The sequence below is a fragment of the Heterocephalus glaber genome, unplaced genomic scaffold (assembly GCF_053883595.1).
Source record: "Heterocephalus glaber isolate CG9 unplaced genomic scaffold, H.glaber_assembly_v1.0 deba00000331, whole genome shotgun sequence".
Classification (NCBI taxonomy): Eukaryota; Metazoa; Chordata; class Mammalia; order Rodentia; family Bathyergidae; genus Heterocephalus; species Heterocephalus glaber.
In genome coordinates, this window is record NW_028258142.1 from 59,948,532 (window position 1) to 59,969,807 (window position 21,276).

General features: G+C 37.7%; 1 long non-coding RNA gene across 4 annotated transcripts in view; it reads right to left on the reverse strand.

The window, feature by feature from the left end:
• Positions 1-21,276, reverse strand: part of LOC147830163 (uncharacterized) — a 708,257-nt gene that overhangs the window by 255,755 nt on the left and 431,226 nt on the right. For all 4 annotated transcript variants that reach the window (XR_015444498.1, XR_015444499.1, XR_015444501.1 and 1 more), the window contains one exon: positions 11,872-11,981. This is a non-coding gene — a long non-coding RNA (uncharacterized LOC147830163). Of the gene's footprint in view, positions 1-11,871; positions 11,982-21,276 lie in introns of those variants that run through there.

Genomic DNA, 21,276 nt, shown 5'->3' on the forward strand with positions numbered 1-21,276 from the left:
ACCCCACATATAGGTATATAATAGTTAAGATTCCAGAAATCCAACAGAAGAACAAAATTCTACAAGCAGTTAGTGAAAAGAAACAAATCACATACAAAAGAAAGCCCATCAGAATCACGGCAGATTTCTCAATGCAAACCCTCAAGGCAAGAAGAGCTTGGAGTGATGTATTTCAAGCCCCAAAGGAAAACAGCCTCCTACCCAGATTGATGTACCCTGCAAAATTAACTTTCAAAATTGTTGCAGGAATGAGATACTTTCATGACAAAGAGCACCTTAGGAACTTCATGAATATCAAACCAGCACACCAAAAAATTTTAGACAATATCCTAAGAAAAGGCAATGAGGATGACAAGCCCAGGGAACCCAGCAGAATGAATCCATCAGGCACGACAACTAATTAAATCCAAAGAGGAAGAATCCATCCAAAAGAAAAAGTCATAACAAGAATAAGTCAATATGTATCAGTTATAACCATCAATTTTAATGGTCTCAATGCACCAATCAAAAGAAATAGACTGGTTAAATGGGTTAAGAAGCAAGATAAAACAATGTGCTGCAAATAGAATGCAGAAGATCATCCAGAAAATCATATACCTTGACCAAGTGGGATTCAGCCCAGGGATGCAGGGATGGTTCAACATATGCAAATCAATAAATTTAATACACTGTATCAATGGATGCAAGAACAAAAACCATATGATCTCAATAGATGCAGAAAAAGCATTCGACAAAATCCAAAATGCATTTATGATATAAACCCTACAAAAATTTAGAATAGACGATCTCTACTTCAATCTGATAAAAGCCAACTATGAAAAATCAATAGCCAATATCATACTAAATGGTCAAAAACTGAAAATCCTTCACACTAAAATCAGGAACAAGACAAGGATGTCCACTATCACCACTCTTGTTCAATATACTTTTTAAAACATTAGCCATGGCACTTAGACAAGAGAAAGAAATACAAGGAATAAAGATAGGAAATGAAGAAGCCAAATTGTCATTATTTGCAGATGACATGATACTCTATATAGAAGACCCCAATAACTCCACCATGAGTCTTCTAGCTTAATAAGCAAATTTAGTAGAGTAGCTGGATTCAAAGTCAACACACAAAAATCAATAGCTTTCCTTTACACAAACAACAGAGTCACTGAGAGAGAAATAGGGCAAACAATTCCTTTTGCAATAGCATCCAAAAAAATGAAATACCTAGGAATCAATCTAGCAAGAGAAATCAAATACCTCTTCTCTGAAAACTATAGCATTCTCAAAAGAGAGACTGAAGATGATATCAGAAAAAGGAAAGACATCCCTTGCTCCTGGATAGGAGGAATCAACATAGTGAAAATGGTCAAACTTCCAAAACTGCGATATAGATTCAATGCAATCCCAATTCAAATTCCAACAGGATACTTCACAGATCTTGAGAAAGCAATCCAAAAATAGCAAAAACAATTCTAAGCAACAAAGACAAGGTAGAGGGTATCACAATCCCCAACTTGAAACTATACTATAAAGCCACCGTGATAAAAACAACATGATATTGGCAAAGCAACAGACCTGAGGACCAGTGGAACAGATTAGAAGATGCAGAAACAACTCCAGACACACTCAGCCACCTCATCTTTGAAAGAGGAGTCAAACACCATCACTGGAGGAAAGATATCCTGGAAAATAAATGGTGCTGGAAAAACAGCATTTCTATTTTAATATTTAGATATTTAATCCATTTCCATTTTAGTTTAGTGCATGGTGAGAAATACAGGTTTAGTTTGAATCTTTGGCAAGTTGAAACCCAATTTTTCCAGCACCATTTATTAAAGAGCCTATCTTTCCTCCAGTGAAGGTGTTTGACTCCTTTTTCAAAGATGAGATGGCTGAGTGTGTCTAGAGTTGTTTCTGCATCTTCTAATCTGTTCCACTGGTCCTCAGGTCTGGTTCTTTGCCAGTACCAAGCTGTTTTTATCACAGTAGCTTTGCAGTAGAGTTGCAGGTTGGGGGTTGTAATATCCCCTGCCATGTCTCTGTTACCTAGAATTGCGTTTGCTATTCTGGGTCTCCTCTTGTTCCAAATGAATTTTTGGATTGTTTTCTCAAGGTCCATGAAGTATGCTGCTGGGATTCAATTGGGATTACATTGAATCTATATAGCAGTTTTGAAAGTATGTCCATTTTCACTATATTGATCCTTCCTACCCAGGAGCAGGGAATGTCTTTTCATTTTCTGATATCCTCTTTGATCTCTTTTCAGAGTGCTATAGTTTTCCAAGTAGAAGTCTTTGATTTCTTGCATTAGATTCATTCCTAGGTATTTCATATTTTTGGATGCTATTGTGAAGGGAGTTATTTTTGCAGTTCCATTTTCAGTGAGTCTGTTGTTTGTGTACAGGAAAGCAATTGATTTTGGTGTGTTGACCTTCTATCAAGCTACTCTACTGAATTTGGTCATTAAGTCTAGAAGAATTTTGGTTGAGTGCTTGGGATCTTCTATATAGAATATCATATTGTCTTCAAATAATGACAATTTGAATTCTTCATTTCCTATCTTTATTCCTTTTATTTCTTTCTCTTGTCTAATTGCTGCGGCTAATGCCTCTAAAACTATATTGAACAGGAGTGGTGATAGTGGACATCCTTGTCTTGTTCCTGATTTTAGTGTGAAGGATTTCAGTTTTTCATCATTTAGTATGATATTGGCTATTGGTTTTTCATAGATGGCTTTTATCAGATTGAGGTAGAGCCTGTCTATTCCAATTTTTTGTAGAGTTTTATCATGAATACGTGTTGGATTTTGTTGAACACTTTTTTTGCTTCTATTTAGATGATCATATGGATTTGTCCTCAAGTCTGTTAATATACTGTATTACTTTTACTGAATTGTGTATGTTCAACCATCCCTGCATCCCTGGAATGAATCACACTTGGTCAGGGGGTATGACCTTCTTGATGATCTTCTGCATTCTATTTACCAGTATCTTATTAAGGATTTTTGCATCTATGTTCATTAGTGAGATTGGCCTATAGTTTTGTTTTGTTTGGTTTGGTTTGGTTTGGTTGGGTCTCTCTCTGCTTTTGGGGTCAAGGTAATGCTTGCTTCCAGGAATGAATTTGACAGTATTATTTCCCTTTCAATTTCTTTGAAGAGTTTAAACAGTAATGACAGTAGTTCTTCTCTAACTGTCTCGTAGAATTCAGCAGTGGAGCCATCAGGACCCAAGGTTTTCTTAGTAAGATTTTAATTATGTTTTCAATTTCATTGATTGATATTGGGTTGTTTAGAATTTTTAGGTCTTCTTCGTTCAGCTTTGGTAATTCATACATGTCTAGGAATTTGTCCATTTCTTTTGTGTTTTCCATCTTATTGGCATATAGGTTCTCAAGGTAGGTATTCATGATCCTCTGGATTTCTGCTGGGCTCATTGTAATTTTACCCTTTTCATTCCTAACTGCATGGATTTGGGCCTTTTCTTTCCTTTTTTTGATAAGGTTGGCTAAGGGTTTCTCAATTTTGTATATTCTTTCAAAGAACCACCCTTTGATTCATTAATTTTTTGTACTGTTCTCCTAGTCTCCATTGCATTGATTTCTGCTCTGATCTTTATAATTTCCTCCCTTGTATGAGCTTTGCATTTGCCCTGCTCTTCTTTTTCCGGGAGCTTGAGGTTCAGCATCAGGTTGTGTAATAGAGCTCACTCTGTTTTCCTAATGTGAGTTTTCACTGCTATGAATCTCCCTTGTAAGACTGCTTTCATTGTATCCCATAGATTCTGATATGTTGTAATAGCATTGTCATTTAATTGTAGGAACTGTCTGATTTCTTCTTTAATTTCTTCTGTGACCCATTGGTTATTCAGAAATGTGTGGTGCAGTTTCCATGTGTTTATGAAATTCTTGCCATTTCTTTTTCACTATTTTCTATTTCATCACACTATGGTCGATAATATACAGGGGATAACTTCAATTCCTTTGCACTTAGTTAAACATGTTCTATGAGCAAGTATGTAGTCTATTTTGGAGAATGATCCATGTGCAGCTGAAAAGAATGTGTATTGTGATTCTGTGGGGTGGACCACTCTGTAATCATCTGTTAAGTTCACTTGTTGAAGAGTTTGAGTTCTAGTATTTTGTTGTTTACTTTTTTGTCTAGTTAATCTGCTTGTGACAATGGAGTATTGAGGTCCCCCACTACTATTGTATTAGCACTTATATGATTTTTCATGTCCACTAGTATTTGTTTTATACAGTTGGGTGCACTAGTGTTTGGTGCATATATATCAATGATTGTCATCTCTTCCTCTTGGATTCTTCCCTTTACAAGGATTTAGTGTCCTTTTCTGTCTCTCTTAATTAATGTTGGCTTGAAATCCATTTTATCTGCAAAAAGGATAGCTACTCTGACTTTTTTTGGGTTCCTGTCACATGGAGTATTGTTTTCTACCCTTTAACTTTCAGTCTGAGTTTCTTTTTGAATTAAGTGTGTTTCTTGTATGCAGCATATTGTTGGCTCCTGCTTCTTGACCCATTCTGCCAGTCTATTTCTTTTGATTGGTGAATTGAGACCATTAACATTGATGGTTACAACTGATATGTATTGACTTGTCATTGTTATGACTTTTTCTTTTTGTTGGATTCTCCCCCTTTGCATTTAATTTCTTGTTGTACCCAGTGGATTCATTCTGCTGGGCTTCCTGGGGTTGTGAACCTCATCATGTTTTCCTAGGACATTGTTTAAAATTTTTTGGAGGGCTGGTTTGGTATTCATAAAGTTCCTCAGGTGCTCTTTGTCATTAAAGTCTCATTTTTCCATCAATTTTGAAAGATAGTTTTTCAGGGTACATCAAACTTGGATGGAGGCTGTTGTCCTTTAAGGCTTGGAATACATCACTCCACGATCTTCTTGTCTTGAGAGTTTGCATTGAGAAGTCTGCCATGATTCTGACGGGCTTTCCTTTGTATGTGATTTGTTTCTTTTCTCTAACTGCTTGTAGAATTTTGTTCTTCTGTTGGGTTTCTGGGATCTTAACTATTATATGCTTACATCTAGATATTTTTTTTCAAGTCCAGTTGGAGTTCTATATGCCTCACTCATCTGTATGTTCAAGTTCTTTTCCCCTGCTTGTGAAGTTTTCTGCCATTACTTATGTGAACAGATTTTTTATTTCATTTGCACTCTCTCCTATTTCTTCATTGATTCTGATCAGTCTTATATTATTCTTCTTTACATCATCTAGCAGCTGCTGGATTTACTTCTCATGATTTTTTACTATTTTAAAGTAATTTTTCTTTTCCTGGTCACTAATTGCAATTCTATATCTAAAATTCTGTCCTCGCATCAGCTCATCCTGCTGTGTAAACTTTCAATGAAGTTTTTAATCTGGAAATCTGTTTGCATATGTTTTATGGATTCCATTTGTTTCCTGTGTTGACATTCCATCATGTTCTTCAGCTCCTCTATTGCTTTTATCTGTTTCTATTCTAGATTTATTAATCATGTCTTGCACTATGGACACAATCTCTGTTTTTCTCTGAGAAATTATTTCTGATTTCATTTTTTCCAGATTCTCTTTTCTTGCCATTTCAGGGAGTCTAGGTGGTTGAGTATCAGATTGTTCCTTCTCATTGCCCTTTGAGGTTAACTTAGGTGATATGGAAATCTAGTTTTGAGACTTGTTTACATGCCTTCTCATTTCAGCAGATGCATCCTACTGTGCCTTTGTTGAGGCAAGTTTTTGCTCACCCAGTGGTGTTTAATTATCACCAAGCCACCAAACAGCCTTTTCTCTGCTGCTCACCAGTACACTAATTCCTATGTTCAGAAAGGTGGCCTTCTGGATCTGTGTGCTGTCCTGTTTTCTGGGCAGGGCTTTTGGCTGGGCCCTGTGCACGGTTCAGATGGTATCTACGTGTGCTTTTGGCTAGGGCCTGCCCCCCATGTAGCTGTTGTCTGGGAAGGTCTTTGGCTGGAGGCTGAACACCCCAGTTGCTGGTGTCTGGGTGGGCTTCTGGCTGGGGTCTGCACACATTTAGCAATGGTATGCAGGGGCATCTGACTGTTGCTTGTGTGCCTGTGCAGCTCTTTTTCAGGTGGGTCTTTGGCTGGGGCCTGTGGGCCCAAGTGGCCAGTGTTGGGGTGGGGCCCTGGCTGGACCTGCCTGCAGCAGCACTGCTCTGGTCCTTACAAGCTTCTCACTGGGATCTCACTTCCATTGGTTTCTTTAATGCAGAGATGCAGATACTTGAGTGATTACTGTTTTACTTCACTCTTGCAGTGGAGTTGATTTCCACACAATGGCAGTTTTAGAGGCTTTCTGTGAGAAGCAATAGCCTTTTATGTCCTCCACTTGCCTTGATTTCTGCAGTGCAGAGAGGCAAATACTCGAGTGATTACTGTTACTTCACTCCTGCAGTGGAGCTGATTTCCACACAATGGTAGTTCTAGCTGCTTTCTCTGATAACTAACTGCACTTTACGTCATCCACTTCCATTGGCTTTCTTTTCTGGTGACACCAGACTGCCCATTTCCCTTGCTGGGGCGAGACCTCCTTCATAAGCTAAGGGCCACCATTTCTTTCATGCTAACCCTTCATTACTCATTTTTTACTGTCTTTTTTAACTGCATGTCACTATCTAAAAATATTTCAAAATGCTGAAATTAATGAAAACATAAGATTTTTACCTTCTACTCCATCCCGTGATAGTCTGTCCCATTTATTATTCTCCTAGTCTCATGTTGTAGTTGTTGACATCAGCTCTGTTTGACTTCACCTTATTCTCTTGCTAGCCACACACAGGCCAGCCCCACAACCATCACTGACCTTTTCCAGCTCAAAATGTGTGTGCCCTGAGATCAGCAGAGCAGACTGACAAGTGAGGTTAACCTTTCACAGCTGAATCTCTGATTTCTTGTAAGTTGAAGTCCCAGAGGTGGCTTTCTGCAGAAACCTAGAGAAATCTGCTACAGCCAAATATTGAAGGCAAGCAGACCTGGAAGATTGCTGAGGTTACTACCACCAGCCCTGATTATACCAGGTTAGAGCTGGGGCTTCTCCGGTCATGCACGTCAAAATCAAAGGCAACAACCAACAGAGTGAAGAGATAACCTACAAAGCACGGGAAATTTTGCCAGCTACTCCTCAGACAAAAGACTAATTATCTAGAATATATAAAGAACTGAAAAAATTAGACATGCCCCCCAAATTTAAAGACCCAATCAAAAAATAGGCCTCTGAAATGAATAAACATATTTCAGATGAAGAATTACAAATGGCAATAAACACATGAAAAAATGTTCAACATTTCTGGCCATTTAAGAAATGCAAATTAAAACAACATTGAGTGTCCATCTCACTCCAGAAAGAATGGCCATCAACAAGAAATCAAATAATAACAAATGCTGGAGAGGCCGAGGCAGGGGACCTTCTTCATTGTTGGTGGAAATGTAAACTGGTACCACCAATATGGAAATCAGGATGGAGATTCCTGAAAAAAACTAAATATAGAAATTCCATTTGACCCAGGTATTCCCCTTCTGAGTATCTTCTTGAAAGAGTTCAAGACATTGTATTATAGTGATCTATGCATACCCATGTTTATAGCAGCACAATTCATAACAGCTAAATCTCAGAAGCAGCCTATATGCCTGTTAACAGATGAATGGATAAAGAAAAAGTGGTATTTATATACAATTGAATACTACTCGCCCATTAAAAATGATACACTTAAGTCATTTGTGGGAAAATGTGGGCACTTTGACAGCATAACGTTAAGTGATGTAAATCAGACATACAAGCTTAAATATCGAATGCTTTCTCTTATATAAGAAATCCAGTATGTAAATAAAGTACAAAATAAAAGGTAGACAATAGAAAACAACAGAGAAAAAAGTTATTGTAATCCAGCATGGCCAAGCTAAAAGTGAACTTTGATTTAGTATAATTGTCTTATGTGTTTTATATGTTTTTTGGCCTCTTAGTCTGGCTGTTAATCTGTGTTTATGATGATTAACTTGATAAAGACATAAACAAGTGAACCTGATGCTGACAAAAAAAATTTTTAAATGGGAGTAAAGAGGAAGGGGGAAAAATGAATTGAGACGTGTTATGTACACATACCAATTCCCCACAATAAATGCAATCATTATGTACTACAAATACGTACTAATAAAAACAGAACATTTTTAAAAGAATATGAAATAATGAACAAACAAACAAAAATCTCTAGGGCCCCTGGCCAACCACCTGGCAAAGTCGCACGCCTGGTCCTGCTAGGTCTCCATGCACCACCTGAAATCCAGGGTACAGTGGTCCGCTCCCCTCCCTGCCATGAGCTCCTCCTAAGAAACCCCCTGCTGGAAGCCTGGTGAGCACCTATGGATCATTAGCTTTGCTGCCTCAATAAAGCCTCCTACATTTTAATTAGCTTCTAGATTTTTGACACAAGTTTAGGTAATGACATGAAGCTCAAAAACAATAGATAGTAAGAAAATAATGACGAGTCAAACTTTTGAATCAGCTGGCAAAGAGTCAGCAGGACACAGGATAAGAAGTTCTCATCTTTGAGTGTTTGTTTTCAAGGTGTCAAGAGCCTGTTTATCTCCTAGTGATGAAAATGAGCATTTGGACCTGTTACTCTTCCTGTCAAAGATTTATCTGATAATTCTCTTTAAAATAAAATGTATCTGAGATTTTAATTTGATTTCAGCTTTTGTGTCATTTATTTTTGTTTCCTATCTCAAACACAGGAAAGAGAATTGTAACTAATTTAGTCACTATAGGTCCCAGGAGTCTCCCAAGTTCTTTCCAAAGCCCAGGCTTGATTGGAAGGGGGCAGTCGGACAAGGAGATGAGAGGAGGCATGGCCAAGGCAGGTTGGAATTCACATATGTTTAGAAAACATGCTTCATCTGGGATCCAGAAGACAATGTTGTAAGTAGAGGAAAAGCTGAATATCAAGTAAAGCAAAGCTGGAAATAGGCTATCCCAACATTACCAATGACAAAATAAGGAGGAAGGCTGACGTATGGACTATATTAAACAGAATTTCGATAGTTTTCTGCTCTCTCAGCTCCTATTGGATTGGATCGACCCAGGTGTTTCCATAGCAGCTTGGTCCTTCCATAACCCCTGCCTACCAAAGTGGTCAGGCCTCTGGTCAGGGTCCAGAGTATGTAGTGTTTGGGTATACAAACGAGATAAACCTAAAACAGTGCACTGGGCAATTTATGTAGATTTCATTAGAAGCATCATACTCCAGGCAGAGAGGCAGAGGGTTTCAGAAGCAGGTTGAAGGCAGGTTGTAGAACACAGATAAAGGCCTCAGAGAGAGCCATGCCAGCCAAAGGTAGATGTCCAAGGACACCTTTTGTGAAATGCTTTCTCTGAGATGCCCTCGATCACTAGGTAGTACGGCCAGTTCAGGGAAAGAAGGAAAGATGGCACAGTAGGCTGAATAATGCCTCCTCAGAGATGTCCACCCCAGTCCCCAAAGCCAGTGAGCATGTTACCTTCCAGGGCAAAGGAGGCTTCGCAGACAGGACTAAGGAGAGGATGTCGAGATGGGAGATTAGCCTGGTGGCCACAGTGTCATCACAAGGGTCCTTCTAACAGGAAGGGAGAAGACTTGGGGTCAGAGGAAATGTGACAAAGGAAGCAGGGGACAGAAAAGAGTGGTGAGAAAAATGTGAATGTGCTAGGCTGCTGGGTTTGAAGATGAAGGAAGGGACCACAGCCAAGCATGGCAGATGACTCCGAGGAACTGAGGAAGTCAAGGAAACAGGTGGTCCTTACAGCCTCCAGCTGGAGCACATTCCTGTCGATGCCTTGATTTTAGCCCACTGAGACCCATCTAGGACTTGTAACCTCCAGAACTATGATGATAAACTGTGTGGTTTTAAGCCACCATGTTTGTGGTAATTGTTTGCTACAGCAGCAATGGGAAACGAATACACAGGAACTTTGTCCACTCTTGGAAATGCGGTATGATGGGGCTCAAGGTTATGGCTGGACAAAAAGTAAAGGTCAGCACAAAAGTTTACACCAATAGCAAAACTGAGATAGTGCCAAGCTGCAGAACTAGAGAACAAGAGGTTTTCCTATCTTCTGCCACCAGGTCATCTTGGTCCCAGACCCTGGTGAGATGCTGAACAAGAAATCTGAGAACTGGTGAAAAAGAATCACTTAGTCATTTCACTCTTGAATTATTCTTTTACAGTCATTAAGTCATTCAGCTATTCACCAAATACTTAGTGAACTAAGTATTTGTATACTTATAAGTATACCAGTAAATGCTGGGGCCACGCATAAGAATAAGATAGTTAAAATGTTTGAGTTCATAGAGCTGCAAGTGAAGTTCCACAGTGCTAGTGTCACACCCCTCTTTGGGGAAAATATTCTGCTAAATTGTTTCTATAATTTTCTATAGATACTAAAACAGGTGTTCAATAAACACCAAAAATGTGCTTGAGGAAAACAAATTTAATGATTTAGTGATAAAAGCCAAATTTCACAAACTGACTACTGGTTCCTACAATCCTCATGATAAACCAAAAATGTAAGAATCACAGAATGTTAACGAGTAAGTAGCAAAATAACATGGACAACCAAACTTTAAAAATTTCTCTGCCTTTCAAAAGGTCCTGCAATCACACAAGAACCCTATGTTAAAAGAAGCAGAGAAAAAATATACTTCTGCCTGAACTCTTGGAGAAAAGGTATAGGACCACATTAGAAGGTTTACCACACAGACTGAAGGAGGCAATGGACAATCTTGTGTAGAACTGAGATTCCAAAAATGGCAGGATAATTATCTAGAGAGAATACATAAACTCTACCTAGACCCTGGATGTTAGTTTCCAACATGAAGAAATGAAGAGAAAGAAATAAGACCAAAGTTTCTCCAAAAATCAAAGGAAATGGACAACAGGGTAGAGCCAAGTAAACATTTTCTGGAAGTACAATTAGTAAATATTTTAGTCTTTGCATGCCATGCGGTCTCTGTCACAACTACCCTATCATTGTAGGGTAAGAGAAATTATAGAAAAATGTAAATTAATAGTTGCAACTATGTACCAATAAAACTTTATTTACAAATGCCATATTGGGCCCAGTGTCTGCCATTTACCAATTCCTTCAATAATGTATAGGTCATCATGTAACAAATTTAAAACTCAAACATACACTAATTTTGGTACCACTCTCCCCTAACATCTCCATGGCAGAATTGCTGTATAAATTTGAACAAGTTGTTTACCCTTCAAGAACCCTCTGTTTTCTCATCTTGTTAGATGTAAAAGTATCTCCACTGGAGGGTTGTGTTGGAGATCAAAGGGAAAGATGTATTAAAATACAAAGTGCTGTGACTGGTCCAGAACAGATGGGCACTACTGTTGTTATTTCCAACAATAAATTCTCGCATCTCTGAAATCTATTACAGTGCTCTCTCTACCTCTGCAGGCATTGCTACCAAGTGACCTGCTCTAGCACTAAGTTGAAATTCGTGTATCAGTTCCATTCTTTGTCATTCTGGGAACTCTTCAAAATTCTACACCTTCTCTATTTTGTTCCACACAGGTTAGTTTTCTTGCCTTTTAGATAACTTTGAAACTTTGGAAAGCCACGGTTGTATAATAGCTTGAGGGTCACAGCAGGGTACAACCAGCATTCAAAGAGTTTTGTTCTGGCTTTAAAATGAGCTTGAGGTGGGAAACAAAAAAAAGCTTCTGCAGAAATAGTCTGTGAGGCCAGGGAAAAGGTAAGGAGGGACCTAGAGAGCAAACCACAAGCTAGAGAAATAGCTCAGGACTCAGGCCAAGAGCATTTTTGACAGACAGCACAATACCACGGTGGCACTTTCCTCTTTTCATACCTTCTATAGGCCTCAGGGCTCCACCGAGCAAATCCAGACACCACCAGCCATCACACACAGACACATGTGCAGACAGAGAAGAGATGCTGCGTTGTGAAGGGGTAGTCTTCCTGGACAAAAAAGGAGAATGATAAAAATTCATCCTGGTTACATATATGATACATTCTCTTCTGGCCCTGGCATTGTTTTTTAATATAAGACTGTGTATAGCTGCTCCAAGAATAAAGTAGAATTCAGATAATGAATGATCACCTTCCCTCGCATGTGCTCAGAGCTCCCACTTCTGGAAACGTCTTGAACCCCAACATTGGCCTCCCATGCCACCGTGACGGGACATACATGGAACTATGGATTAGGACCCAATTTGCAGCTCGACTGGAAAAGCTTCAGCTCTGTCTCTGGGAGTGCTAGGATATCTGGAGTTTGACTCTTGGCCAAGGTAACAGTGCACGGATTTATGATGTGTGGTTTCAGATCCCAAACTTTCCCAGAGGGTTCCCTATCCCATTTAGTTCACTACAGTATTCCTGAAAGACGTAAGACTACACATTTTTAACTCAAATACTTGCACAACACCTGCAGAAAGAATTCTCCAAGTATGACTTTGTTCACTTAGAGCCCAGGCCAAAAAAAAAATGCTACCTCTCTTTGATACTCAGCTCCACCTAATTTATTTTACTATGTAACATCTCCTAGTCAGTTTCTCATTGCTGAGACACAATACCTACAACCTACGATTTAAAGGAGGAGTCATTTATCTTGGCTCATAGTTACAGTCCATGGTTAGCTGGCTCCAAGGCAGGACAGCATGGCAGAGGGGTCTGGCGGAGGAGAGCTGCTCACCTCATGGTGGCTGAGAAGCAGAAAGGTCAAGGGAGGACCCTGGGGGAGAGATTCAACCTTCCAGGTCTCACCCCGGTAACCTGACCCCTCCAATCAGACCCTGCCACCTATGGACAAGTCTGCTATACCACACCCATAGTCCAGTGACCTTTCAAAGGCCCCCCTTTTGAGCTCATGAGACTTTGGATAGCCGACCAGTTATAAACCATAGCATATGTCATTGCAGATAGTTCCAATGTTTTCCAATTTGGATTGGGTATGTTATTTGAGCCATGAACTCTTTCCTAAATACATAGAAATGTTTAACTTCACTGGAAATCAGGCAGAAAAAAAATTTTTTAAACAGTTGTCATATAATTTTTTTCTAGAACATAATTTGGGGATGTGGGAATGGAAAAACTCACACATTACTAAAATTAAGATAAAGTGATGTAACCAATTTTTGTCTTTACCAGACACTCTGTATGGCATTTTTATTTTTATTGTTGGGGTACTAGGGGTTAAACCCAAGGCCTCTGTACATGATGCAATCTTTTTAAAGAACAATTTAGAAGTTCCTAGTAAAGGTGGAGATCAGATGCTCAAATACAGTGAGGCTACAGCTTCAAATCTAGGATGTTCCCTAGAAAACACAATCACAGTGCACAGAATGTTGACTGCCTCAATCTTTGTAATCACAAAAGATAATAACAACCTACCACAGGCTAAAGCCCATTTATGCAAAGCTACTATACATTATTTAAAATGAATAAACAGCAGCTATGCCTGTGTATATAAGCAAACATCAAAAGCAGAGATAAGTGGGGAGAAAAAAGAAAATTGAAAAGGATGTGAACTCTGTGATATAATTTACATAACATGTAAGGTCCTCAAATGCAGTTTAGTATCCATAGCAATCTGTGTTGAAAAGTTCAGATCTGTACATGAGCACAGTATCAAAAAATTCAGCAGAGTGATTATCTGTACTTAGAGATACAGAGGGGAAAAAAAGATGGGAGTGAGGCTTTAAACGAACATCAGAGAAGCTAAATTGTAGTGATGAGTGTGTGGTTATCATATGTTTCCATATTTTTATTATGCTTGAAAAATCTATTAAGCATATATAATCATATATTATTCATCATATATACAATGAATTAAACATACACACACACACACACACACACACACACACAAATATCCCTTAGTATCCATGGGTGATTTGTTTTAGGATCCAGTGAACACAAAAATCTACAAATATTCAATGTCTTTGTGGAAGATGGTGTGGTACTTGCATATAAATTATGTCATTTCTCCCTTGTACTTTAAAGCATCTCTAGATTACTTTTAATACATATGTAAAAATGCTGTGTAAATAGTTGCTATATGATATTGTTTAGGAAATGACAGAGAAAAAAAGAACCTGTACATATTCAATGCAGGCACAGGTTTTCCCAAATATTTTTAATCTGCAGACAGTTGAATCTGTAATGCACAAGCTAGAGTTACAGATGGCTGACTATGATGTAAAATAGGGAGGTATAAGGACAAAAGGTGGAGAAAGCAATAGTCATTTCAGGGATGCACATTGCTTCTTTAATGCTCTATTCCTGCCATGAATTCTGAACTTAGATTACAGAAGTTATTCCACTTACCACTCCAAAAATCTCCTTTTGTTTTTTTTCTTAAGCTAGACTGAGTTAAATTTCTATTACTAGCAACTAAAAAAAGACACCTAATCAATCTTGAGAGGCTTGGAGGTTTTACAGTATTTTGTGTATGCTATTTTCCTTTATTTAAAAAATATTAAACTTGCAAAATTTTATATATTCAATGTATACAACTTGCATGCACATACTGTGTATTGATTATCATAATGAAATTAATTAGTATATCCATCACCAACCATGGTTACCATGGGCAAAGTCCAATAAACATACTTAAAAATCTAACTTTTTATCAATTTTCAAGAAAGTACAGTATTAGAGTCACTATGCTCTATATTGGATTCTCAAGACTTAGTTATCTTATAAAACTAACAGTACTCTCTCTTTGACCAGTATCTATCAGTTCCTACCCACACACAGCCCACTCCCCAGTCCTTTGTAAACACCATTGCACTGTCTACTTGGGAGCTTGACATTTTTAGATTTCACATACAAATCCGACCATAGAGTTCTTATCTTTCTATATCTAGTTTAGATCACTTGCAAAATGTGCTCCATCCATGTTGTTGGAAATGGCTAGATTTCCCTCAGTTTATGGCTGAGTAATATTCCACTGGGTATATATACCAGGTTTTCTTTATACATGTATCCATTGGCGGCTATTTAGAATGACTACAAACCTTAGCTAAAGCAAAAAGTTCTTCAGTGACCATGGGGGTGCAGATTCCTGTACATAAAGATTTCATTTTTTTGTTTTTGTTTCATTTTGCATTATTGATTATTCATTCTAATCATTGGTACATTTTAGGTATACAATATAATGACATTCATCATTGGAAATTTGCACCTTTACATAATCTTTCTTGGTTCTTATTTTTCACCCTTGCCCAGCCCTCCCTTCAACCCCTCCATTCCTCCCTATTTACAAAGATTTTGTTCCTAGTTTTCCATTTTCTCATATTAATCCCATTCCCTTCTATCCTTTCCCCTACCCCTCCCACTTCCTTCACCTTTGCCCCTTTTCTTCCTATTTCACATTACATATTATACATTTTAGTCCTTATTTACACTTTCAGTTTCTCACACCAGAGAAACTATTCGGTATTTATATATGTGTGTCCTATTTATCTCACTTAAGAGTATCACCTCAATGTGCATCCACTTAGCTATGTCTCTAATTTCTCATTTTTTATGGCTGAGTAGTACTCCAATGAAGAAGTCATATTGTCATTATTTGCAGATGACATGATACTCTATATAGAAGACCCCAAGAACTCCACCGAAAGTCTTCTAGACTTAATAACCAAATTCAGTAAGGTAGCTGGTTACAAGGTCAACACAAAAACATCAATAGCTTTCCTCTACACCAATGACAGACTCACTGAGAGAGAAATAGGGCAAATAATTCCTTTCACAATAGCATCCAAAAAACTGAAATACCTAGGAATCATCCTAATGAAAGAAATCAAAGACCTCTTCTCTGAAAACTATAGCACTCTGAAAAGAGAGATTGAATATGATATCAGAAAATGTACAGACATCCCCTGCTCCTGGGTAGGAAGGATTAATATAGTGAAAATGGCCATACTTCCAAAACTGCTATATAGATTCAATGCAATTCCACTTGAAATCCCAGCAGCATACTTCATGGACCTTGAGAAAACAATCCAAAAATTCATTTGGAACAAGAGACCCAGAATAGCAAAAGCAATTCTTGTTTTTGTTTTATTGTTGACTAATGTAAATTCCTTAGGTATTGTGAATACTAATCCCTTATCCCATAAAAATGTGCAAATATTTTCTCCTGCTCCATAGGTTACCTTGTCATTTTGTTGACTGTTTCATTTACTATGCAGAAGCTTTTAGCTTGATGTAATCCAATTTGTTTATCTTTTATTTTGGTATCATATCCAAAAAATCACTACCAAGACAAATGTCAAAGATATTTTCCCCTATGTTTTGTTCTAAGATTTTATGGATTTGGTGCATTGTACTTATGTCTTTAATACATTCTGAGCTGGGTTTTGTTTATGGTATAAAATAAGGGTCCAGCTTTACTCCTTTGCATGTAGAACCCCAGTGAACCCCACTATTTATTGAAGAGATTTTCCTTTCTCCATTATGTGCTCTTGACAACCTAATCAAAAAGTGATTGATCACACATGTGAGAGTTTATTTGTGGCTGTTTTGTTGTTTTGGTCTATGTGTCTGTCTTTATACCTGTACTGTGCCATTTCAACTGCTACACCCTTTAAATATAGTTCAAAATTCCAGGCATGTGATGCTTCCAGCTCCATTCTTTTTTTCCCAAAATGCCTTTTACTATTAAGGACATTTGGGGTTCCATACAAATTATAAAATCATTTTTTTCTATTGCTATGAAAAATGTAATTGAGATTTGCATAGGGATTTTTTTAAATTTAATTTTATTGGTACATTTTAGGTATACAATATAATAACATTCACCATTGGAAATTTGCACCTTGACATAATCTCTCTTGGTTCCTATTTTTGCCCCCTCCCCTGCCCTCCCTTCAGCCCCTCCATCCCTCACTATGTACAAAGACTTTGTTTCCATTTTTTCATTTTCTCATATTAATTCCATTCCCTTCTTTCCTTTCCCCGACCCCTCCCACTTTCCCTTCCACTTTGCCCCTTTTCTTCCTATTTCACATTATCGATTATACCTTTTAGTCCTTATTTACACTTTCAGTTTCTCACACTAGAGAAATTATTTGGTATTTATACATGTGTATCCTATTTCTTTCACTGAAGAGTATCTCCTCAATGTGCATCTATTTAGCTATAAATATCTCTAATTTCTCATTTTTTATGGCTAAGCAGTACTCCATTTTATTAAAAAAAAAAAAAAAACCAACATTTTCTTTATCCAGTCTCCAGTTGATAGGCATTTGGGCTGTTTACAAGTTTTCACTATTATAAACTATGTCACTATGAACATGGGTACACATATATCATTGTGGTATGATTCGTTTAATTCTTTGGGGAAGATACCCAGAAGGGGAATAGCTGGGTCAAATAGAACTTCCAGTCCTAGTTCTTTGAGGTATCTCCATACTGATTTCCACAGTGGTTGCACCATTCTACACTCCCACCAGCAGTGGAGCAGGGTTCCTCTTTCCCCACAGCCCCGCCAGCATTTATTATTGGTTGATTTCATAATAGCAGCCATTCATTCTGGGGTGAGGTGGAATCTCAGCATTGTTTTCATTTGCATCTCTTGAACGATCAGTGATGTTGAACATTTTTTCATGTTTATTTGCTAATTTCTACTTCTTTGTCTGAGTAATGTCTGTTAATTTCAGATGCCCATGTTTGGATTGGGTCTTTCAATTTCGGAGGTCTGATTTTTGTAAGTTCTTTATAGATTCGAGATAGTACACCTTTGTCTGAGGAACAGAAGGTGACAATTTTTTCCCACATTGTGGGTTGTCTCTTCACACTGTTGGTGGTTCCTCTTGCTATGCAGAAGCTTTTTAGTAAGAAGAGATCCCACTTGTTGATTGTTTGTGCTAGTTCATGGGCAACTGAGGTTTTGTTCATAAAATCTTTTCCTACACAAATGTCTTCAAGAGTTCTACCTAACCTCTCTTCCAGCCGATTCAGCGTTTCTGTTTTAATATTTAGATCTTTAATCCATTTCAATATTAGTTTAGTGCATGGTGAGAGATATAGGTGTAGTTTTATTCTTTGGCAAGTTGAAACCCAATTTTTCCAGCACCATTTATTAAAGAGGCTATCTTTCCTCCAGTGAGGGTGTTTGGCTCCTTTATCAAAGATGAGATGGCTGAGTGTGTCTAGAGTTGTTTCTGCATCTTCTAATCTGTTCCACTGGTCCTCAGGTCTGGTTCTTTGCCAGTACCAAGCTGTTTTTATCACAGTAGCTTTGCAGTATAGTTTCAGGTTGGGGGTTGTAATATCCCCTGCCATGTCTCTGTTACCTAGAATTGCGTTTGCTATTCTGGGTCTCCTCTTGTTCCAAATGAATTTTTGGATTGTTTTCTCAAGGTCCATGAAGTATGCTGCTGGGATTTCAATTGGGATTGCATTGAATCTATATAGCAGTTTTGGAAGTATGGCCATTTTCACTATGTTGATCCTTCTTAACCAGGACCAGGGGATGTCTTTCCATTTTCTGATATCACCTTCAATCTCTCTTTTCAGAGTGCTATAGTTTTCAGAGAAGAGGTCTTTGATTTCTTTCATTAGGTTGATTCCTAGGTATTTCAGTTTTTTGGATGCTATTGTGAAAGGAATTGTTTGCCCTATTTTTCTCTGAGTCTGTTGTTTGGATAGAGAAAAGCTATATGTGTTGACCTTGTATCCAGCTACTCTACTAAATTTGGTTAGTAAGCTAGAAGACTTTTGGTGGAGTTCTTGGGGTCTTCTATACAGAATATCATGTCATCTGCAAATACTGAGAATTTGAATTTTTCATTTCCTATCTTTATTCTTTTTATTTCTTTCTCTTGTCTAATTGCCGCGGCTAATATTTCCAAAACTATATTGAAGAGAAGTGGTGATAGTGGACATCCTTATCTTATTCCTGATTTTAGTGTGGAGGATTTCAGTTTTTGACCATTTAGTATGATATTGGCTGTTTCTTTTTCATAGGTGGCTTTTATCAGATTGAAATAGACCATATATTCCAATTTTTTGTAGGGTTTTTATCATAAATGCCTGTTGGACTTTGTCAAATGCTTTTTCTGCATCTATTGAGATGATCATATGTTTTTGTCCTTGGCTCTATTGATATAGCATATTACATTTATTCATTTACATACGTTGAACCATCCCTGCATCCCTGGGTTGAATCCCACTTGGTCAGGGTGTATGATCTTGATGATCTTCTGCATTCTATTTGCCAGTATCTTATTAAGGATTTTTGCATTTATGTTCATTAGTGAGATTGGCCTGTAGTTCTCTTTTTCAGTTGGGTCTTTCTCTGCTTGGGGATCAAGGTGATGCTTGCTTCCAGGAATGCATTCAGGAGTATTGCATCCCTTTCAATTTCATTGCAGGGTTTAAACAGTAGTGGCAGTAGTTCCTCTCTAAATGTCTTGTAGAATTCAGCAAAGTAGCCATCAGGACCCAGGCTTTCTTTGATGGTAAGATTTTAATTAATGTTTCAATTTCTTTGATTGATATTGGGTTGTTTAGAATTTTTAGGTCTTCTTCCTTCAGCCTTGGTAATTCATACATATCTAGGAATCTGTCCATTTCTTCTGTGTTTTCTGTCTTATTGGCGTATAGATTCTTGAAGTAGTTTTTGATGATCCTCTGGATTTCTGTTGGGTCCATTGTAATTTCATCCTTTTCATTTCTAATTGCATGGATTCAGGCCTTTTCTTGATAAGGCTGGCCAAGTGTTTGACAGTTTTGTTTATTCTTGTGAGGAGCCAACTCTTGGCTCAATTGATTTTTTGTATTATTCTCTTGGTCTCCATTGCATTGATTTCTGCTCTGATCTTTATAATGTTCTCCCTTTATGAGCTTTGCATTTGCCCTGCTCTTCTTTTTCTAGAAGTTTGAGGTTCAGCATCAAATTGTTTATCTGAGTTTGCTCTGTTTTCCTAATATGAGTATTCACTGCTATGAATTTCCCTTGTAAGACTGCTTTCATTGTGTCCCATAGATTTCAATATGTTGTATTGTCATTGTCATTTAACTGAAGGAACTGTCTGATTTCTTCTTTAATTTGCTCTGTGACCCATTGGTTATTCAGAAGTGTGTTGTTCAATTTCCATGTGTTTATGAAATTTTTGTGGTTTCTTTTCCTATGGATTTCCAACTTCATCACACTATGTTCTGATAATATACAGGGGATAACTCCAATTCTTTTGCACTTACTTAAATATGTTCTATGAGCAAGTATGTTGTCTATTTTGGAGAATGACCTGCTGAAAAAAATGTATATTCTGATTTTGTGGGGTGGAACACTCTGTAAACATCTGTTAAGTTCATTTGTTGAAGAGTTTGATTGAGTTCTAGTATTTTGTTGTTTATTATTTTGTCTAGTTGATCTATCTGTTTGTGCCAGTGGGGTATTGAGGTCTCCCACTACTATTGTATTAGTGCTTATATGATTTTTCATGTCCATTAGTATTTGTTTTATATACTTGGGCACCCTATTGTTTGGTGCATAGATATTAATGAGTGTCATCTCTTCCTTTTGGATTGTTCCCTTTACAAGGATGTAGTGTCCTTTTCTTTCTTAATTAGTGTGGGCTTGAAATCCATTTTATCTCCAAATAGGATAGCTACTCCTGCTTTTTGGGGGGTTCCTGTCACATGAAGTATTGTTTTCCACTCTTTAACTTTCAGTCTATGAGTTTCTTTTTGAATTAAGTGTGTTTCTTGTATGCAGCATATTGTTGAATCTTGCTTCTTGACCCATTCTTCCAGTCTGTTTCTTTTGATTGTTGAATTGAGACCATTAACATTGATGGTTATAACTGATATGTACTGACTTATCATTGTCATGACATTTTCTTTTTGTTGGATTCTCCCCCTTTGCATTTAATTTCTTGTCGTGCCCAGTGGATTCATTCTGCTGGGCTTCCTGAGGTTGTGATCCTCATTGTCTTTTCCTAGGATATTGTCTAACATTTTTTGGAGTGCTTGTTTGGTATTCATGAAGTTCCTAAGGTGCTCTTTGTCATGAAAGTATCTTATTTCTCCATCAATTTTGAAAGATACTTTTGCAGGGTACATTAATCTGGGTGGAGGCTGTTTTCCTCTGGGGCTTAGAATACATCACTCCAAACTCTTCTTGCCTTGAGGGTTTGCATTGAGAAGTCTGCTGTGATTCTGGTGGATTTCCTTTGTATGTGATTTGTTTCTTTTCTCTAACTGCTTGTAGAATTTTGTTCTTCTGTTGGGTTTCTGGAATCTT